The sequence below is a fragment of the Watersipora subatra genome, chromosome 6, assembly GCF_963576615.1.
Source record: "Watersipora subatra chromosome 6, tzWatSuba1.1, whole genome shotgun sequence".
NCBI classification, from domain to species: Eukaryota; Metazoa; Bryozoa; class Gymnolaemata; order Cheilostomatida; family Watersiporidae; genus Watersipora; species Watersipora subatra.
Genome location: NC_088713.1, coordinates 54,224,121 through 54,244,788, shown reverse-complemented (window position 1 = coordinate 54,244,788; position 20,668 = coordinate 54,224,121). Strand labels below are relative to the sequence as shown.

At 32.8% G+C, this 20,668-nt stretch overlaps 1 protein-coding gene and 1 long non-coding RNA gene across 2 annotated transcripts in view; both read left to right on the top strand.

Moving 5' to 3' along the window:
• Positions 1 to 20,668, top strand: part of LOC137398366 (M protein, serotype 6-like) — a 526,470-nt gene that overhangs the window by 165,500 nt on the left and 340,302 nt on the right. The gene's annotated exons all lie outside the window — the stretch shown is intronic.
• Positions 624 to 7,897, top strand: LOC137398700 (uncharacterized). The gene is made up of 4 exons (XR_010978994.1): positions 624 to 726; positions 5,386 to 5,460; positions 6,980 to 7,105; positions 7,811 to 7,897. It is a non-coding gene; the product is annotated as an uncharacterized lncRNA (long non-coding RNA).

Sequence of the window (20,668 nt, the reverse complement as noted above, 5' to 3'; positions counted from 1 at the left end):
CATTGCACTTACTTTTGCCTAGGCCTGTACTGATTATTGATTGACTGAGATTTATGTTCACCTTTAGTCCTAATAAGTCTACACAGTCGCGATCAAAAGTTTGCCACTACAATCAGTCTGCCACACAAAAAGCGATAATATTAACAAGGAAAAAGAGGGTGGGTGTTTGGGATGTTGACGTAAATGTTTAATGTTATAATAATTCTTAAAATAAATAAACCTAGTAAACAATAAACAACTCAAGATGAACTAGCTATCACAGAAGGAAAGCACCAAGCTCAATAACAAATATTGCTGAACTTTCTGCTCTCCCTCTGTGGATGGTCTAGCCCCGGTCTAGCCTGTATGCAAGCCAGACTTGGTGCTGGTTTATTATTTTACAACAAGGCTCCATTCACTAACTACTTATCTCACCTCGGGCTAGTAGCAAAATGAGGATGGTGCACTATTCTGAATAAATTACAGTTACTTATTACTTCCTACATCAATTACACGCAGGATTGGAGTGAGAGAGATTAAGCGGGTTGTTGCGAGACTTTTAAGATAGGAAATTCTTCTACCGTATATACCGTATATCGCGCACCGCGATCGCAGGACTTTTTGGATAGGAACTAGATTTTTCCTGAGCGTCGCGCGCTAGTGGGGACTTTGCGTATCGGAGATTTAATTAGTGAATACTGTAGCCTAATGCTTACTACACGTGTATAACGACAATCAAAGGTAAAGGTTCATGTAGCCCACTTGAAGATTTAATTACACAGCAAATCATTCATAGACGTTTATCATGATTGCCAATCTTGTTTATATAATTAGTGTCGTTAACACTTTAGTCATACCTAGGCAAGGGAGAAATATTTTGTTATAACTATTTTATACTGTCCCACGACTAAACGAGCGGAGCGAAGTTTGAGATTTTTTATGATAAATGCATGTGCACACTCTAACGTACCTGGTTTAAGTTCCTAGTTCTTGCCTCCTACCTCTCTCGTTCTCGCAGTTAAGATGCCGCAATCTCCCTCACCTGTCGCAAACCGGACATCCTGTTCTCTGCATCACACACGCAACTTACGAAAATTATTCATCAACAATGAGACGAACCCTTGTTTTGAAATCTCAAACAAATTTAACCATAGTTTTGTAGAGTCGTTAAAGTATAATAACGATGCAAAACACATTTAAGCCTGTTTAAATATTTTACCAAGTCATTGTAAACCGTCGGCATTATCTTAAAACTTACTCATCTGATCGGATTATACAAATATAGACAGATTAGTGTGGACGAAAATCGCCACAAAATGCTTGAAAAGCTTGGTTAATAAAAGTTAAGACCGGCCTATGATATGCCAATAAAGCCATGCGACAGATCACGGGCTAGCCGGGTCACGCACTCAAGGATTTTCGCCACGCACATACGAAACAAAAACAACAGGGTAGACACACCTTTCGCGGTCTTCCGCACGAATATTCAAAAATACTAACAGATGTCAATTTTATCGGCCAAAAACAACCTACTAATGGATGAGCAACCTATTAATGTATCCGAATACCTCATATAAAATAAGCCAACAATGTTACATAATGGTTAATACCCACTTTTTCTCTGGAAATATGCCTGCCCGCGGTTTATGGCCAATAATAACCAGGGTTCACTATACACCAAAATGTCTCTCACGGGTTTCGGAGGTAGCCCGTACTGTAAATTAAGTTCGGGTGTCCATATAGAGACCTGGCCCGAAATGAAGGCTACAATATAAAAATAGTTTATGTTTCGGTACGGGAGCAATGGACCCACCCGATAATGCCAATAACGGGCTACCTCCGGAACCCGTGAGAGACATTTTGGTGTATAATGAACCCGGGTTATTCTTGGCCAAAAACCGCGGGCAGGCATATTTCCTGAGAAAAAGTGGATATTAACTATTATGTAACATGGTTGGCTTGTTTTATATGAGGTGTTCGGATACATTAATATGTTGCTCATCCATTAGTAGGTTGTGTTTGGCCGATAGAATTGACATCTGTTAGTATTTTTGAATATTCGTGCGGAAGACCGCGAAAAGTGTGTCTACCCTGTTGTTTTTGTTTTGTATGTGCGTGACGAAAATCCTTGAGTGCATGACCCGGCTAGCCCGTGCGACAGATAGTAGAACTATTTAGCAGTGCTCATTTCATGAGAAATGCGAGTGGCTCAGAACCTGGTCACGTGACAGGGAATTTTCTGTTTTTGTCTAATATTTAATATCTCATGCCAAATCTTACTAATTTTTTCGAAATTTATATTTTTTATACATTTCTCTATTTTTCTATACATTTTTCAAATACCTCTCTGTGTACAATAATCTTATGCAAGATTCTGCAAATATTTATGCACATTTTTGCATAATATCTTATCTTATATTTCTTAACAGTATTGGGTTATTAGTAGTGAGTTATCAAAAATTTATTTAATCGAAATTTATTCGAAGGTTTCTGTAATAAATGTAGACCGTTTGAGGTGTTGACCAAACTACAGGTACAAAATTGTGGTACACAGTTTATCAGCCTATGTTTTTTGTCCAATCACCGAAGATTGCATTATTTAAAACGTTAGCCAAAATTCTTTACAACTTATGTACAAGCTAGGGCGGAACTACAATGCCCCTTTATGACGAAAACATTTTTTTATTTTGCTGCAGTTTCAGACACGTGAATGCTCATACTTGCTTTCTGTTAAAGATCGCTATCAAAACCATTCTACATTCAACGCAACCAACTTTCAAACTGTGTATAGTACACAGTAGCTTGCTATTTTACTTCTAATTTTGCATTTCAGAGTTATAATAAACATATTGTTGTTGTCCTTATTGTTGTTGAATTACATACATTACAGTAGATTAGGCCTGCAACTTAAATTAAAAAAAAATTTATCGTTGTAAAACCAGTTTGAGATAGTAGTAGATTAGGTGTGATTGTTTGTGTGTTTAGGTGTGATTTATTATTGTATTAAACCAAGATTTTCAAGCTATTTCTAGAACATTTATATTTCAAACAAGTCTCATTTACACTATACTCTGTCAATTCCTGGTTAGAACTACTTTTTCAACAACCAACAGTACCCTTTCTTTTTTTCATTATCACTTTGGTCGTGGGCTGTATGACAGTGGATTTTCTAGTTTGATATCTAACTAATAATATACTATTACTTAGATATCGAATTAGATATTAACGATCATACTTTTGATTTTTTAATTTGTAGTGATGATATTGATGTGAAATGTATTGTTTGTTGTGTTTCTTTTGAGTGAAATACTACAATGATTCTATGTGTAATGGTTAGCCTATGGACATTGAATTCAATTTCATCCAAGACAAATTTTTACCGCAAACAAAGTGGTACTTCTACCCAAAAAAAAGCCTGACTGTTGCTATAAAACAAAATTGAAACAACAACTCAATCAATGGAGATGGGCACTGCTATAGTTTTTCTTGAAATTAGTTTTGACAGTAACACGCTGTTGCAATAATGAACATAAGTATCGATGTTCCAACAATTAGTATTGAGATTGCGGAGGCGCACGATTCTCTGTAAGCAATTATCTTATCAACAATAACACGCCAGTGGTTTGTTTCCAAGTATATGGGAACTCTATTTTCTTCAGATGGTCAAAAATGACAATTATTCGGTCAATACCCCCTAGTCAAAACAAAAAGAACAGTATGCCTTTATACTTAGCTCTATTAGTTATGACCTTTTAATAAGTACGTGTTTATTAGGCATGTGATGATGACTCCTTCTGTTGGCAGGGAGGCTTAATAAACTCTCTTTTCTCAGGGCCTTATAGTTTCCCGGTTTTCCACCTTTGTGAGTAAATTGTGTCAGCTGTGTGTTTTCTTCTTGATGAGTTGATCATCTGCATGCCATTTGCTGCAGGCTCCTTTGGATTATGTTAGCCTTTCTATGTCTTGGCTCCTTTCTTGCTGCACCCTCTTTTGCTACTTGGCTCGCTGCCAACTTATTGCTCTTTTGCTCGCTGCCAGCCTTTCCTTATATACTCATTCTCAGATGATTGCTTAGTGTCATTGATTGCCTAAGTTCATTCTTGCGAATATTACACTATTCTTGTAACGCCTATTTAAAGTGTCTTTGATGTCAGTCAGCATTCTTTTCTGATTTGGGATATATCTTGACATCTGCCATCTTATGAGATTTCATGACGATGCGGTGCGCCAGGGTAATTATACTAAGTCAATAATTTTTACAAGATTGGCCATAACCTGCAAACCATGATCAACCACTGATTTGTAAAACTGGATTTTGTTATAACACCATATTACACCATTTCCTACACCGTTTGTAGCAGCGGGTGGGATTGCCATTTATCTTAGCTTTTTAGTTTCCAAAGTTTCCTACATGGTCTGTCGTAGCAATGCTTCCAACGCTGATGCATTCCTAGTTGTCATGTACAATGCTTCGCATTCCTAGCTTCTCGGTTTCTCATGCTGACTTGTCAGTGCTTCCAACGCTGATGCATTCCTAGTTGTCATGTACAACGCTTCGCATTCCTAGTTTCTCGGTTTCTCATGCTTTCGGCGCTGAGGCATTTCTAGTTTAGCAGTTTTCACGCTTTCATTTTAGCACTACAATCCTTGTGATGCCAATCTTAGCTTGATTGCTGCTTTTTGTTACGCTGTTTGCGGCACACTCTACTTTCGATGTTTTTAACTCTGACAACACCGCATTAGAATTTCAAAAAGCATTCACTTAATGTATGGTGACTAGTTATTTGCAAGATCTAAAAATAATCTTTGAATTCTCAACCCAACGTGTTATGTTTTATTATGTTTACCATAGTTTATTCTTAACTCATTACAATGCTCGCTATCAATAACCAATGATTTATGATTAGCTAACCCGTGCTTTCTCGCTGGAGCCTCATGATGTTTCTATCATCATCAGTCCTTGAATGATGTAGTTGAGTAGCTTGTGTATTTTCACGCGGTGTAACTTTGTAGCAGTCTCAGAGCTCCAGCCTATTATACTAAACTCTGATTGGTTGCGCAATTCAAAATATTTTAAGGGTCACCCAGTCCTATCATTCTCTATTCATTCCTTCTTACAATACTATTTGTCATGATATTTTTGGATTGACAAGTTTTTCACGACAAGAGAATGTTGAGATTGATCAGTTAACGTTGGATAATAAAGCTCATAATGTTAATTGGTATATTTTTATGGAGTTTGCCTCAGGAGACTTCATGTTTAGTACTTTTTGCCTTTGACTCATCTTTCTCAAGTTTTACAAAGGTGGACTCATTCTATTTAAGATTTAATTGTATTAACTACAGCTGAACTTCTATATATCATGGTTAAATAGTTGAATTATAGTTATTTGTGTATTCTTGCAGGCTGTACACTCCAGTACTAGAAAAAGATGGAGACATAACCACACGGCTCATGGACACTCTATTTACTAACAGGAAGTTAGTCCTGATTTGTTCATAGTTGTTTATCATAAATACATATTGTATTTCAGCTGGTAGGTATATTTCAATGAAGGTTCAGTGAGAACATTATTATCGAATTGTATAATGTTAAGTTGATGAAACCGTTATTTAAATAAAATTAAAACCGAAAGTTCGTAAAGGTTTTTGACAAAAAAGGCTAGAATAAATGACTGTTTAAAGTTTAAGATTATAACTGTATAAAGTGTACAGGTGATGACTGTATAAAGTGTACAGGTGATGACTGTATAAAGTGTACAGGAGATGACTGTATAAAGTGTACAGGTGATGACTGTATAAAGTGTACGGGTGATGACTGTATAAAGTGTTCAGGTGATGACTGCATAAAGTGTACGGGTGATGACTGTATAAAGTGTACAGGTGATGACTGTATAAAGTGTACGGGTGATGACTGTATAAAGTGTACGGGTGATGACTGTATAAAGTGTACAGGTGATGACTGTATAAAGTGTACGGGTGATGACTGTATAAAGTGTACAGGTGATGACTGTATAAAGTGTACGGGTGATGACTGTATAAAGTATACGGGTGATGGCGGTATAATGTGTATGGGTGATGACTGTATAAAGTGTACAGGTGATGGCTGTATAAAGTTTTTGCTTCCTACTGCGAAAAAAATTCCATTTAACGTAAAATGTCAAGCCGGGTAAGTTTTCAAAATCGATTAAAGTGTTAGTTTATTTAGCCGCATTCGTGGAAGAAAAAACGCCGTGAGTTTAGCGTACTATTTATTATATATGACCTTCGCGACATTCTCGCTCGTCGAAATAAATCGTTAAATGCATCGACAAATAGACGAATAGAATAGCTGTGCAATGGTTCTCAAATACAAAGGCGATACGTAAGTGTAGGTGTTAAAGTGTCGGTCTATCAGTTTTATTGTCACGAGCTAGAGTATCGTCGAAAATTATCTTTATCGTAGCCTTGACCTTTGGATAGTAATAGATGACGAACAGGTAAAATGCTTTTTATAGTAAAAACATTTTGTAGTTTTGCCTTATTGTAGACGGACAAAATATTTGTTAGTAGCTTTTTTTGCAAAGTAGGCTTTACCGTTAAAAGAAATGAGCAGATCGTTGTAAATGAACGTCGAAAATGTACAGTTCCTACCAACTTGTGTAAATTTATCACAATCATGGTCTATTAAAGCAGTGAGATTGATCAAAAAAAGGAGAAAAGTTGTTGATGCAAACAAATATTTCTGCAGTTACGGTACAGCCCATGAATTAAAAGAGTTAAGTAATGTTTTACCTTTTTTGCATGACCAAAGGGGTGAGTTTGGAAAGATCTTGGAATGGCTTAGACAATTAACATGTATTTTAGTGTTCTTAACATAACATAAATTGCCTAAAACATAAACGTTCCTTGAACGGATTGTTTACGTTGTAGGAGCGCCTACTGTATAATGATTCTAACTAGGAATGCTTAGAAATCAATTATCTTCTTTCACTAAAATATGGACTCTCTGTTGTTTCAGCACATCTACTCCTTTCTCTGAAGACGTAGTCCATGCCTTACGCTACACTATGGTCAAGGAGATCAGCTGGTCATCACTGAAGCAGCTAGGCATACCCTTTCTAGGTATCTATATACCATAGTAACGGTGAGTTGTTGTGTCATGAATCTATAGCCTGTACTAGCAGAATGTCCGGCGTTGCACGAGTATTAAAATTCAGCTCATGAACAATGACAAGTAATGTAGTTGCTTGACGTTTGCCGTTAGCCTGGCACATTGCCAATGGCTAAATTGAGCAAGCCAATTATCTACGGCTCTTACTAATAAGAGTCGTGAAAGCAAGCACAAAATGACGCTGCGCCATAACGGAGAACAGTAGCTTTTTTCACCCACATAGCGATATATACTGCCCAATGAATCCACCAATCTTGCATAGAATAATTGGTAAGATATTTGCCTGGTGATGGAAGGTTCCGAGATCAAATCCAGCAGATTGCAAGCTTTTAATTTCAGGATATCAATAGCTATAGCAGGACAAATTGAAGTACACGCACACAAACTTTGAGATCTGTATAATAATAGATAGATTATCATATAATACAATGCATGTATTTGTATGCTTGTTTATGACTCCAATGTGCATGTGTGCATATATTTCATAATAACATCTTACTAAGAGCAGAAGTAATACTATAGATTCTATCCGACTGTTGACTTACACTTAATAGGTATACAGTCAGTTGTTTACATAAACTCCTCTATAGAATGATATGTATTCGTATATTTTACATTCTCTCATTGAGGTATCTTTATCATAGAACACATTTTATGAAGTCAATGCTGTTCTTTTAGCTCTTCCCAGAAGGCAATCAGGAAATATCTGAAGAAATACAACAACTATATTTATCCATTGCCATGCTAAATAAACTAATCTCTATGATCATTTTCAGGTAAGAAAGATACTCCTCTATAAGTCATCATACTATTTCAGTATTCTACTCCAACTTTCTGTAGTACCTATTTGAGGTTGTAGAGTAGACAACTCTAAACCTCTTTAAGTTGCTTTGAGAATTACAGAAACATAGTATTATTTTGAAGTCTATATAAATAATCGGACATCATAAAAGTCGTTTCCTGTTCATTCCATTTGCTACCTTTTGTTAATATACTTACCAGGGTCTACTCGTATACACGTTATTATACTGACAGGTGAATATGCGGCTGGTCTGGAAAGACAAATGATGGTTCCGTGTATTCTAAAGTTGAGTTTCCTTTTCGAGAGTCGTGTCTTCCTTTCAGGATCTGCAAAGGAATGTCAGATGAATAAATGGTAAGGTTTGAAAGCAACAGTACATTGAACTTGCTAGCATATGATGAGCAAGCCTAAGGTTTTCTGTGTTCCGCATTCCAACTTTCTGTAGTACAACATAAACATGATAAAAAACATGTCAAAAAAGAGTTATCATAATAAAACAGAGAAAAACAATAATAATTATAATAATTTGCTGATGTATTATTCCTGTTTTCTCTCTTCAATTCGTGTTCAATCTTAAAAATGAGCTAATTTAGGAACACTTTGAGATGCTTTCAATGTAATAGCTTAACAAAAATCAAAATCATTGAATCAGCTTTTACAAAAACACCAGATCAGTCATTGATGTCCTCACATCAACTCTCTTTCCCAATAAAATGATATCATCAACTTCTGGCTCACATGCTTTCCATTTTCCGACCATTCAATATCTTATCAGCTGACGGCATCTGGCAACAGATTTGTTCAAATTCTTAAAGCAGATTTATTTTCATGCCTCCAGCCTAGCCTTACTTCTATTATAGCACTAGTAGTTTTCATGACTTCCAAAGTGTTTGAGGAGTGTCTCTAAAGGTTAGATCTGGTCTATGAAGTTGTTTATATTTCAATTTTATATCAGGAGTTGTCATCTTTTGCTGTAGGCTGAGAACACATCCATGAACAATGGGAGATTATAGTAACGCAAAATACCATAGCTTAGTAAACAAGCTTGGCTAATCCTGCTAGCCGCATAGCTCTAATCATTGCTGCCATGTGTTTGCTATATTCTAGCAAACGAAACAGGACAGAACAGGCGCATGAAAGCTCAAAGAAATTTCATATAATATGAAATTATCTCACAATCATAACCATAAAGATTGCTCAAGTACTGCAGTTATGGAGTATAATTATTACTAGTACTCAGGTAAATCTGTGTGTCATGAGAGGTCATCATGTGTAATAACTATGTGCATAATTATTCTATTATTATTTAATGACAGTATATTTTATTATGACTGGTACTCTAGCAGTTCTGTGTGCCATGAGAGATTATCATGTGTAATAATTATGTGCATAACTATTATATTATTATTTAATACCAATATATTTTATTATTGCTAGTACTCTAGAGTTCTGTGTGATATGAGAAATTGTCATGTGTAACAACTATGTGCACGATTATTATATTATTATTTAAACGTAGTATAATTTATTATTACTAGTGCTCTGGAGTTATGTGTGTCATGAGAGATTATCATGTGTAATAACTATGTGCACAATTATTCTATTATTATTTACTCCCAGTATATTTTATTATGGCTAGTACTTTGGAGTTATGTGTGCCATGAGGGATTATCATGTGTAATAACTATGTGCATAACTATTATATTATTATTTAAAACCAATATATTTTATTATTGCTAATACTCTGGAGTTCTGTGTGCTATGAGAGATAGTCATGTGTAATAACTATGTGCACAATTATTCTATTATTATTTAATGCCAGTATATTTTATTATGGCTAGTACTTTGGAGTTATGTGTGCCATGAGGGATTATCATGTGTAATAACTATGTGCATAACTATTCTATTATTATTTAAAACCAATATATTTTATTATTGCTAGTACTCTGGAGTTCTGTGTGCTATGAGAGATTGTCATGTGTAATAACTATGTGCACAATTATTCTATTATTATTTAATGTCAGTATATTTTATTATAGCTAGTACTCTGGAGTACTGTGTGCCATGAAATATTGTCATATGTAATAACTATGTGCATAATTATTCTATTATTATTTAATTCCAGTATATTTTATTATTGCTAGTACTCTGGAGTTCTGTGTGCCATGAGACATTGTCATTTGTAATAACTATGTACACAATTATTCTATTATTATTCAATGCCAGTATATTTTATTATTACTAATACTCTGGAGTTATGTGTGCCATGAAAGATCATCATGTGTAATAACTATGTACACAATTATTCTATTATTATTTAATGTCAGTATATTTTATTATAGCTAGTACTCTGGAGTACTGTGTGCCATGAAATATTGTCATATGTAATAACTATGTGCATAATTATTCTATTATTATTTAATTCCAGTATATTTTATTATTGCTAGTACTCTGGAGTTCTGTGTGCCATGAGACATTGTCATTTGTAATAACTATGTACACAATTATTCTATTATTATTCAATGCCAGTATATTTTATTATTACTAATACTCTGGAGTTCTGTGTGCCATGAAAGATCATCATGTGTAATAACTATGTACACAATTATTCTATTAATATTTAATGCCAATATATTTTATTATGGCTAGTACTTTGGAGTTCTGTGTGCCATGAGAGATCATCATGTGTAATAACTATGTGCACAATTATTATATTATTATCTAATGCCAGTATATTTTATTATGGCTAGTACTCTAGAGTTCTGTGTGCCATGAGACATTGTCATTTGTAATAACTATGTACACAATTATTCTATTATTATTCAATGCCAGTATATTTTATTATTACTAATACTCTGGAGTTCTGTGTGCCATGAAAGATCATCATGTGTAATAACTATGTACACAATTATTGTATTATTATTTAATGCCAATATATTTTATTATGGCAAATACTCTGGAGTTCTGTGTGCCATGAGACATTGTCATTTGTAATAACTACGTACACAATTATTCTATTATTATTCAATGCCAGTATATTTTATTATTACTAATACTCTGGAGTTATGTGTGCCATGAAAGATGATCATGTGTAATAACTATGTACACAATTATTCTATTATTATTTAATGTCAGTATATTTTATTATAGCTAGTACTCTGGAGTACTGTGTGCCATGAAATATTGTCATATGTAATAACTATGTGCATAATTATTCTATTATTATTTAATTCCAGTATATTTTATTATTGCTAATACTCTGGAGTTATGTGTGCCATGATAGAATGTCATATGTATTAACTATGTGCATAATTATTCCATTATCATTTAATGCCAGCATATTTTATTATGGCTAATACTCTAGAGTTCTGTGTGCCATGAGACATTGTCATTTGTAATAACTATGTGCACAAATATTGTATTAATATTTAATGCCAGTATATTTTATTATGGCTGGTACTTTGGAGTTCTGTGTGCCATGAGAGATCATCATGTGTAATAACTATGTGCATAATTATTCTATTATTATTTAAACCCAGTATAATTTATTATTACTGGTACTCTGGAGTTATGTGTGCCATGATAGAATGTCATATGTATTAACTATGTGCATAATTATTCTATTATTATTTAATCCCAGTATAATTTATTATTGTGACTACTCTGGAGTTGTGTGTGCCATGAGAGCTTGCCATATGTAATAACTATGTGCATATTTATTCTATTATTTTTTAATCCCAGCATAATTTATTATTGTTACTACTCCGGAGTTATGTGTGCCATGAGAGATTGTCATGTATAATAACTCTGTGCATATTTATTCTATTATTATATAATGCCAGTATAATTTATTATGGCTAATACTCTTGAGTTCTGTGTGCCAGGATAGAATGTCGTATGTATTAACTATGTGCATAATTATTCTATTATCATTTATTGCCAGCATATTTTATTATGGCTAATACTCTAGAGTTCTGTGTGCCATGAGACATTGTCATTTGTAATAACTATGTGCACAATTATTGTATTATTATTTAATGTCAGTATATTTTATTATTGCTAATACTCTGGATTTCTGTGTGCCATGAAAGATTGTCATGTGTAATAAATATGTGCATAAACATTCTATTATTATTCAATGCCAGTATATTTTATTATGGCTGGTACTCTGGAGTTCTGTGTGCCATCATAGAATGTCATATGTAATAACTATGTGCACAATTATTCTATTATCATTTAGTGCCAGTATATTTTATTATGGCTAATACTCTTGAGTTCTGTGTGCCAGGATAGAATGTCGTATGTATTAACTATGTGCATAATTATTCTATTATCAGTTAATGCCAGTATATTTTATTATTGCTAATACTCTGGAGTTCTGTGTGCCATGAAAGATCATCATGTGTAATAACTATGTACACAATTATTCTATTATTATTTAATGTCAGTATATTTTATTATAGCTAGTACTCTGGAGTACTGTGTGCCATGAAATATTGTCAAATGTAATAACTATGTGCATAATTATTCTATTATTATTTAATTCCAGTATATTTTATTATTGCTAGTACTCTGGAGTTCTGTGTGCCATGAGACATTGTCATTTGTAATAACTATGTACACAATTATTCTATTATTATTCAATGCCAGTATATTTTATTATTACTAATACTCTGGAGTTCTGTGTGCCATGAAAGATCATCATGTGTAATAACTATGTACACAATTATTCTATTATTATTTAATGCCAATATATTTTATTATGGCTAGTACTTTGGAGTTCTTTGTGCCATGAGAGATCATCATGTGTAATAACTATGTGCACAATTATTCTATTATTATTTAATGCCAGTATATTTTGTTATTGCTAGTACTCTGGAGTTCTGTGTGCTATGAGACATTGTCATGTGTAATAACTATGTGCACAATTATTCTATTATTATTTAATGCCAATATATTTTATTATGGCTAGTACTCTGGAATCCTGTGTGTCATGAGAGATTGTCATACATAATAACTATGTGCACAATCATTCTATTATATTTTAATGTGAGTATATTTTATTATGGCTAGTACTCTGGAGTTCTGTCTGCCATAAAATATTGTCATATGTAATAACTATGCGCATAATTATTCTATTGTTATTCAATTCCAGTGTATTTTATTATTGCTAGTACTCTGGATTTCTGTGTGCTATGAGAAATTGTCATGTGTAACAACTATGTGCACAATTATTCTATTATTATTTAAACCCAGTATAATTTACTAGAAATTCCACTGTCATACAGCCCACGACCAAAGAGATGGCCAGAGATATTGGCAAAAAAATAAAGCGTACTGATGGTTGAGAAATGCAATATTAGCAATCAAATGGCTCTGCAGTGCAGTAGGATAACTGCAATGGTAGCTGTAATGTACTGGGTGTGGGTGTTATTATATACAACAATAAGCAATAATGAATGGAAAAGATGTTTATATTTTCCCCCTGCAACAGGAGAAATGCAATATTGGGCAATATTAGAAGTAAAATGCACTGATATTCTTAGAATAATCAATTTTATTAATATAGTAATAATAGAAAACCAATACACAATTTTGTTTACATTTCAAAACGTCATAGGTAGCAATATCGAGAAGTTGTGGTATTTATATAGGTTTTTAGAAAATATATTTTAAAAGTGTTTGGTCATGACAAACAACAACAATGAAAGGAAAATATTACACGTTTATATCTCTCCCTTGCAATAGGAGAAATGCAATGTTGGCCAATATTATAAGTAAAATGCACTGATATTATTAAAATAACCAATATTGTTAATATAGTAATACAGCAATAATAGAAAACCTATGAGCGTTCATGCGTCTCGAAGATTTCTGCAAACTGCAGCAAAATAAAAGCTGTTATAAAAGTGTTATAACGCTGTAGGCCTAATTTACTGTAATGTATGTAATTCAACAACAATAAAGAAATATGTTTATTATAACTCTGAATTGCAAAATTTGAAGTAAAATGGCAAGCTACTGTGTACTATACACAGTTTAAAAGTTGGTTGCGTTGAATGTAGAATGGTTTTGATAAGCGATCTTTAACAGAAAGCGGGTAGGAGCATTCACATATATAAAAATGTAGCAAAATAAAAAATTTTCTCGTCAAGAAGGGGCGTTGTAGTTCGGCCCTAGCTTGTACATAAGTTGTAAAGAATTTCGGCTAACGTTTCAAATAATGAAACCTTCGGTGATTGGACAAAAAACACAGGCTGATAAACTGTGTACCACAATTTTGTACCTGTAAATCGGTCTACGCCTCAAACGGTCTACCTTTATTACAGAAACCTTCGAATAAATTCGAATACAAGTAAAAATGGCCATAGACTGATGAAATGAGCACGGTTTTCTCGTGAAATGCGCACTGCTAATTAGTTCTACAATCGGTCGCACGGCTTTATTGGCGTTTAAATTTTCGGTCTTAACTTTTATTAAACCGAGCTTTTCAAGCTTTTTGTGGCAATTTTCGTTCAAATTAATCTGTCTATTTGTGTATAATCCGATCAGATGGGTAAGGTTTAAAATAATAGCGACGGTCTACAAAGACTTGGTAACATATTTAAATAGGTTTAAATGTGTTTTGTATCGTTATTATACTTTAACGACTTTACATTCCAATGCTTAAATTTTTTGATGAAATTTCTTGACGAGGGTTCGTCTCATTGTTGATGAATAATTTTCGTAAGTTGTGTGCACATGCATTTATCATAAAAACTCCCACACTTCCGCTCCGCTCGTGTGTTCGTGGGATTAGTACTAGTACTCTGGAGTTGTGTGTCATGAGAGATTATCATGTGTAATAACTATGTGCACAATTATTCTATTGTCATTTAATGCCAGTATATTTTATTATGGCTGATACTCTGGAGTTATGTGTGCCATGAGAGATTGTCATTTGTAATAACTATGTGCATGATTATTCTATTATTATTTAATGCCAGTATATTTTATTATGGCTGGTACTCTGGAGTTCTGTGTGCCATGAGAGATTATCATATGTAATAACTATGTGCATGATTATTCTATTATTAGTTAATGCCAGTATATTTTATTATGGCTGATACTCTGGAGTTCTGTGTGTCATGAGAGATTGTCATGTGTACTAACTATGTGCATAGTTATTCTATTATTATTTAATGCCAGTATCTTTTATTAGTGCTAATACTCTGGAGTTATGTGTGCCATGATAGAATGTCATATGTATTAACTATGTGCATAATTATTCCATTATCATTTAATGCCAGCATATTTTATTATGGCTAATACTCTAGAGTTCTGTGTGCCATGAGACATTGTCATTTGTAATAACTATGTGCACAAATATTGTATTAATATTTAATGCCAGTATATTTTATTATGGCTGGTACTTTGGAGTTCTGTGTGCCATGAGAGATCATCATGTGTAATAACTATGTGCATAATTATTCTATTATTATTTAAACCCAGTATAATTTATTATTACTGGTACTCTGGAGTTATGTGTGCCATGATAGAATGTCATATGTATTAACTATGTGCATAATTATTCTATTATTATTTAATCCCAGTATAATTTATTATTGTGACTACTCTGGAGTTGTGTGTGCCATGAGAGCTTGCCATATGTAATAACTATGTGCATATTTATTCTATTATTTTTTAATCCCAGCATAATTTATTATTGTTACTACTCCGGAGTTATGTGTGCCATGAGAGATTGTCATGTATAATAACTCTGTGCATATTTATTCTATTATTATATAATGCCAGTATAATTTATTATGGCTAATACTCTTGAGTTCTGTGTGCCAGGATAGAATGTCGTATGTATTAACTATGTGCATAATTATTCTATTATCATTTATTGCCAGAATATTTTATTATGGCTAATACTCTAGAGTTCTGTGTGCCATGAGACATTGTCATTTGTAATAACTATGTGCACAATTATTGTATTATTATTTAATGTCAGTATATTTTATTATTGCTAATACTCTGGATTTCTGTGTGCCATGAAAGATTGTCATGTGTAATAAATATGTGCATAAACATTCTATTATTATTCAATGCCAGTATATTTTATTATGGCTGGTACTCTGGAGTTCTGTGTGCCATCATAGAATGTCATATGTAATAACTATGTGCACAATTATTCTATTATCATTTAGTGCCAGTATATTTCATTATGGCTAATACTCTTGAGTTCTGTGTGCCAGGATAGAATGTCGTATGTATTAACTATGTGCATAATTATTCTATTATCAGTTAATGCCAGTATATTTTATTATTGCTAATACTCTGGAGTTCTGTGTGCCATGAAAGATCATCATGTGTAATAACTATGTACACAATTATTCTATTATTATTTAATGCCAATATATTTTATTATGGCTAGTACTCTGGAATCCTGTGTGTCATGAGAGATTGTCATACATAATAACTATGTGCACAATCATTCTATTATATTTTAATGTGAGTATATTTTATTATGGCTAGTACTCTGGAGTTCTGTGTGCCATAAAATATTGTCATATGTAATAACTATGCGCATAATTATTCTATTGTTATTCAATTCCAGTATATTTTATTATTGCTAGTATTCTGGATTTCTGTGTGCTATGAGAAATTGTCATGTGTAACAACTATGTGCACAATTATTCTATTATTATTTAAACCCAGTATAATTTACTAGAAATTCCACTGTCATACAGCCCACGACCAAAGAGATGGCCAGAGATATTGGCAAAAAAATAAAGCGTACTGATGGTTGAGAAATGCAATATTAGCAATCAAATGGCTCTGCAGTGCAGTAGGATAACTGCAATGGTAGCTGTAATGTACTGGGTGTGGGTGTTATTATATACAACAATAAGCAATAATGAATGGAAAAGATGTTTATATTTTCCCCCTGCAACAGGAGAAATGCAATATTGGGCAATATTAGAAGTAAAATGCACTGATATTCTTAGAATAATCAATTTTATTAATATAGTAATAATAGAAAACCAATACACAATTTTGTTTACATTTCAAAACGTCATAGGTAGCAATATCGAGAAGTTGTGGTATTTATATAGGTTTTTAGAAAATATATTTTAAAAGTGTTTGGTCATGACAAACAACAACAATGAAAGGAAAATATTACACGTTTATATCTCTCCCTTGCAATAGGAGAAATGCAATGTTGGCCAATATTATAAGTAAAATGCACTGATATTATTAAAATAACCAATATTGTTAATATAGTAATACAGCAATAATAGAAAACCTATGAGCGTTCATGCGTCTCGAAGATTTCTGCAAACTGCAGCAAAATAAAAGCTGTTATAAAAGTGTTATAAAACTGTAGGCCTAATTTACTGTAATGTATGTAATTCAACAACAATAAAGAAATATGTTTATTATAACTCTGAATTGCAAAATTTGAAGTAAAATGGCAAGCTACTGTGTACTATACACAGTTTAAAAGTTGGTTGCGTTGAATGTAGAATGGTTTTGATAAGCGATCTTTAACAGAAAGCGGGTAGGAGCATTCACATATATAAAAATGTAGCAAAATAAAAAAATTTCTCGTCAAGAAGGGGCGTTGTAGTTCGGCCCTAGCTTGTACATAAGTTGTAAAGAATTTCGGCTAACGTTTCAAATAATGAAACCTTCGGTGATTGGACAAAAAACACAGGCTGATAAACTGTGTACCACAATTTTGTACCTGTAAATCGGTCTACGCCTCAAACGGTCTACCTTTATTACAGAAACCTTCGAATAAATTCGAATACAAGTAAAAATGGCCATAGACTGATGAAATGAGCACGGTTTTCTCGTGAAATGCGCACTGCTAATTAGTTCTACAATCGGTCGCACGGCTTTATTGGCGTTTAAATTTTCGGTCTTAACTTTTATTAAACCGAGCTTTTCAAGCTTTTTGTGGCAATTTTCGTTCAAATTAATCTGTCTATTTGTGTATAATCCGATCAGATGGGTAAGGTTTAAAATAATAGCGACGGTCTACAAAGACTTGGTAACATATTTAAATAGGTTTAAATGTGTTTTGTATCGTTATTATACTTTAACGACTTTACATTCCAATGCTTGAATTTTTTGATGAAATTTCTTGACGAGGGTTCGTCTCATTGTTGATGAATAATTTTCGTAAGTTGTGTGCACATGCATTTATCATAAAAACTCCCACACTTCCGCTCCGCTCGTGTGTTCGTGGGATTAGTACTAGTACTCTGGAGTTGTGTGTCATGAGAGATTATCATGTGTAATAACTATGTGCACAATTATTCTATTGTCATTTAATGCCAGTATATTTTATTATGGCTGATACTCTGGAGTTATGTGTGCCATGAGAGATTGTCATATGTAATAACTATGTGCATGATTATTCTATTATTATTTAATGCCAGTATATTTTATTATGGCTGGTACTCTGGAGTTCTGTGTGCCATGAGAGATTATCATATGTAATAACTATGTGCATGATTATTCTATTATTAGTTAATGCCAGTATATTTTATTATGGCTGATACTCTGGAGTTCTGTGTGTCATGAGAGATTGTCATGTGTACTAACTATGTGCATAGTTATTCTATTATTATTTAATGCCAGTATCTTTTATTAGTGCTAATACTCTGGAGTTATGTGTGCCATGATAGAATGTCATATGTATTAACTATGTGCATAATTATTCCATTATCATTTAATGCCAGCATATTTTATTATGGCTAATACTCTAGAGTTCTGTGTGCCATGAGACATTGTCATTTGTAATAACTATGTGCACAAATATTGTATTAATATTTAATGCCAGTATATTTTATTATGGCTGGTACTTTGGAGTTCTGTGTGCCATGAGAGATCATCATGTGTAATAACTATGTGCATAATTATTCTATTATTATTTAAACCCAGTATAATTTATTATTACTGGTACTCTGGAGTTATGTGTGCCATGATAGAATGTCATATGTATTAACTATGTGCATAATTATTCTATTATTATTTAATCCCAGTATAATTTATTATTGTGACTACTCTGGAGTTGTGTGTGCCATGAGAGCTTGCCATATGTAATAACTATGTGCATATTTATTCTATTATTTTTTAATCCCAGCATAATTTATTATTGTTACTACTCCGGAGTTATGTGTGCTATGAGAGATTGTCATGTATAATAACTCTGTGCATATTTATTCTATTATTATATAATGCCAGTATAATTTATTATGGCTAATACTCTTGAGTTCTGTGTGCCAGGATAGAATGTCGTATGTATTAACTATGTGCATAATTATTCTATTATCATTTATTGCCAGCATATTTTATTATGGCTAATACTCTAGAGTTCTGTGTGCCATGAGACATTGTAATTTGTAATAACTATGTGCACAATTATTGTATTATTATTTAATGTCAGTATATTTTATTATTGCTAATACTCTGGATTTCTGTGTGCCATGAAAGATTGTCATGTGTAATAAATATGTGCATAAACATTCTATTATTATTCAATGCCAGTATATTTTATTATGGCTGGTACTCTGGAGTTCTGTGTGCCATCATAGAATGTCATATGTAATAACTATGTGCACAATTATTCTATTATCATTTAGTGCCAGTATATTTCATTATGGCTAATACTCTTGAGTTCTGTGTGCCAGGATAGAATGTCGTATGTATTAACTATGTGCATAATTATTCTATTATCAGTTAATGCCAGTATATTTTATTATTGCTAATACTCTGGAGTTCTGTGTGCCATGAAAGATCATCATGTGTAATAACTATGTACACAATTATTCTATTATTCTTTAATGTCAGTATATTTTATTATAGCTAGTACTCTGGAGTTCTGTGTGCCATGAAATATTGTCATATGTAATAACTATGTGCATAATTATTCTATTATTATTTAATTCCAGTATATTTTATTATTGCTAGTACTCTGGAGTTCTGTGTGCCATGAGACATTGTCATTTGTAATAACTATGTACACAATTATTCTATTATTATTCAATGCCAGTATATTTTATTATTACTAATACTCTGGAGTTCTGTGTGCCATGAAAGATCATCATGTGTAATAACTATGTACACAATTATTCTATTATTATTTAATGCCAATATATTTTATTATGGCTAGTACTTTGGAGTTCTGTGTGCCATGAGAGATCATCATGTGTAATAACTATGTGCACAATTATTATCTTATTATCTAATGCCAGTATATTTTATTATGGCTAGTACTCTAGAGTTCTGTGTGCCATGAGACATTGTCATTTGTAATAACTATGTACACAATTATTCTATTATTATTCAATGCCAGTATATTTTATTATTACTAATACTCTGGAGTTCTGTGTGCCATGAAAGATCATCATGTGTAATAACTATGTACACAATTATTATATTATTATTTAATGCCAATATATTTTATTAGTGCTAGTATTCTGGAGTTCTGTGTGCCATGAGAGATCATCATGTGTAATAACTATGTGCATAATTATTCTATTATTAGTTAATGCCAGTATATTTTATTATGGCTGATACTCTGGAGTTCTGTGTGTCATGAGAGATTGTCATGTGTACTAACTATGTGCATAGTTATTCTATTATTATTTAATGCCAGTATCTTTTATTAGTGCTAATACTCTGGAGTTATGTGTGCCATGATAGAATGTCATATGTATTAACTGTGTGCATAATTA